Genomic DNA, 3005 nt, shown 5'->3' with positions numbered 1-3005 from the left:
GAATGACGTTGCATACGAAGCAATCGTTGTTCTCCCAATTCCTGGACTACAGCGCAACCCAATTAGGCTACAGTAATCTTAATACTAATTCAGTTAAAAGAACATTAATCACAACCCGAAATAATCCATGTGGAAGAAAAGGTGTTAGTGAAATATGATTTGTAGACAGATTGTTTCGGTCTACGTGCTGTAACAGGTATAATAGCTGTGTACTACCAATAAACCTTGTTTTGCATTGGTAGCGTCGCAACATAATGAATATCTTTGACCAGTTGTGCAAGTCGAGCGTCAACGTTGGACACTGGACAGTAGATCTGGGCAGTCCATGAAGGCCTACCTGTTTCATGTGAGCTAACTGTGCCATGTACCAGTTCTCGATTTGACATCAAAGAGATCCTCTCATGACTATGCTGGATGTAACAGTAATCTTACAGCAATTATAGTAACAGACATTTCTGATATATTATAGGCCTCTATTATGCAAAATACAAAATCCCCCAATTTCTACACTAGCCTACTACACTCCTGCCTCCCTACACTGCTGCTTAGTCCTACCTCCTCCTCCTACACTACTGCCTGGTCCTACCTCCTCCTTTACTGTCTACCTCCTTCACTACTGTCTATCTCCTCCTCCAACTGTCTACCTCCTCCTTCACTACTGCCTACCTCCTCCGACACAACTGCCTACTTCCTCTTACTACTGTCTACCTCCTCCTCCTACTGTCTACCTCCTCCTCATACTGTCTACCTCCTCCTCCTACTGCCTACCTCCTCCTCCAATACTTCCTACCTCCTCCTACTACTGTCTACCTCCTCCTATCTCCTCCTTATACTGTCTACCTCCTACTGCCTACCCCCTCCTACACTACTGCCTACCTCCTACTGTCTACCTCCTCCTCATACTGTCTACCTCCTCCTCATACTGTCTACCTCATACTGTCTACCTCCTCCTCATACTGCCTAATTCCTCCTACACTACTGCCTACCTCCTCCTACTACTGTCTACCTCCTCCTCATACTGTCTACCTCCTCGTACTACTGCCTACCCCCTCCTACACTACTGCCTACTTCCTCCTATTACTGTCTACTTCCTCCTCATACTGTCTACCTCCTCCTCCTACTGCCTACCTCCTCCTACACTACTGCCTACCTTCTCATACTACTGTCTACCTCCTCCTCATACAGTCTACCTCCTCCTCATACTGTCTTCCTCTTCCTACTGTCTACCTCCTCCTACTACTGTCTCCTCCTCATACTGTCTACCTCCTCCACATACTGTCTACCTCCTCCTACTGCCTACCTCCTCCTACACTACTGCCTACTTCCTCCTACTACTGTCTACCTCCTCCTACTACTGTCTCCTCCTCATACTGTCTACCTCCTCCTCATACTGTCTACCTCACACTGTCTACCTCCTACACTACTGCCTACCTCCTCCTACTACTGCCTACCTCCTCCTCATACTGTCTACCTCTTCCTCATCCTGTCTACCTCCTCCTCATACTGTCTACCTCCTCCTCACTACCTCCTCCTACACAACTGCTGACTTACTCCTACAGTACTGCCTTACCTTCTCCTTCCACACATCTACATACCTCCTCCTACACTAAGGCTATACCTCCTTCTACTCTCCGTGTAGGCCCGTGCAGGTGTAGACTGGTGTTGGAGGGTGTGAGGGGGGGGGGCCTGTTCAGCATCAACTCAGCTCCTCCACTCTCAGTTTCAAACGAGTCGGCGAAAGTACGAAACCAGAGTAACGACAGATGGCTAAGAACACAAGCGTCGGTTCTGTCCTCTTTTCTCCCAGTCTCACATCTTTACACCCAGCGCCGAGGCTTTCAACAGGGGAGCCTGGCTGCGGCGGAGGTGTCTGGGGGGTTACACGACCACTATCTGGGGAGAGGGTGCTCCCTCTTTAATCCCAGCAAAAACTATAAAAAGAGGAAAACCTGCGTGGATAGAAATCGCCGGCATTGTTTTCATCCTCTGCCATTTGGGGGGGGGGGGGGGGGTGGCAGGGTTGTGTGTGTGTTCACAGGCTCTTTTCCTGGCAAGCGTTACAAACGAACTACGACGTTTTGGGGAGGGGGGCTTTTTTTCTTTAAGCGTTGCCTTGCGTTCTGAGACAGAGGGGAGGGGAAAAAATATATATCAAGAAATTCTTTATCTTCCAAGTGCCCACACCTTCCTGCGCTATCCTCTGAGCCCAGGACGCTTTGATGAGCGCTTCAGACGATGCTCAGTGATGTGACTCTCACGGCTCAAGCGTTTTAAGAACCTCTTGTTGGCTGTGATTCATTATGGAGCTGGATTATATTTGAGGGGGGAGTGGGGGGGGGGGGTGGTAAAGGTTCCCCTTGCCTCTCTGTCCTCCGCCTGTCCCTTCTGCTTGAAGGGGGAGAAACATGGGTAGAAGAAAGTTGAGCAGAGCTGGGTAGAAACAGTCAGGAGCCCAGAGGAACGAGAGAGAATAGAAAAAGAGGGGTGAAAGAGAGAGGAGGGGGGGTGGGGGGGCTTCTGGGAAGGACTGATACAGCCAATGAAAGGAAAGCATTCCAAGGACTTTCAGATCATGTGATTAAGGATTTGTGATTGTAGTGAAATCTGAAAAGAAAGTTAGCTGTATTCAAGGACCTCCTCAAAGATTTGGCTGCAATTATGTCCGTCTTAGGAATTATGGCAACATGAGCTATGAGTGTGTGTGTGTGTTTCTCTACTTGTCGACACTTTGTCATCTTCATGACATCTTCCTTCCACTGGTATAACAGTACTGACCTTAACCAAGAGAAAGGACGAGAGAGGGGGAAAGAGGGAAATGAGAAGCATGAGAGAAAGAGAGAGAGGGAGACGTGGAGGGAAAAGAAGGAGAAAGAAAAAGGAGAGAGGAGAGAAAGAGGAGATGCAGTGTGATGAACTGGAAACGCTGTGACATGCATGATGTTTCCATCACGAGCGAATTGTGAATTGGAGTTATGAAAGCATTCAATTGCAATCAGCAGTAATTT

The sequence above is a fragment of the Hypomesus nipponensis genome, chromosome 20, assembly GCF_054491055.1.
Source record: "Hypomesus nipponensis isolate SF chromosome 20, ASM5449105v1, whole genome shotgun sequence".
NCBI lineage: Eukaryota > Metazoa > Chordata > Actinopteri > Osmeriformes > Osmeridae > Hypomesus > Hypomesus nipponensis.
This window is presented reverse-complemented; position numbering follows the sequence as displayed.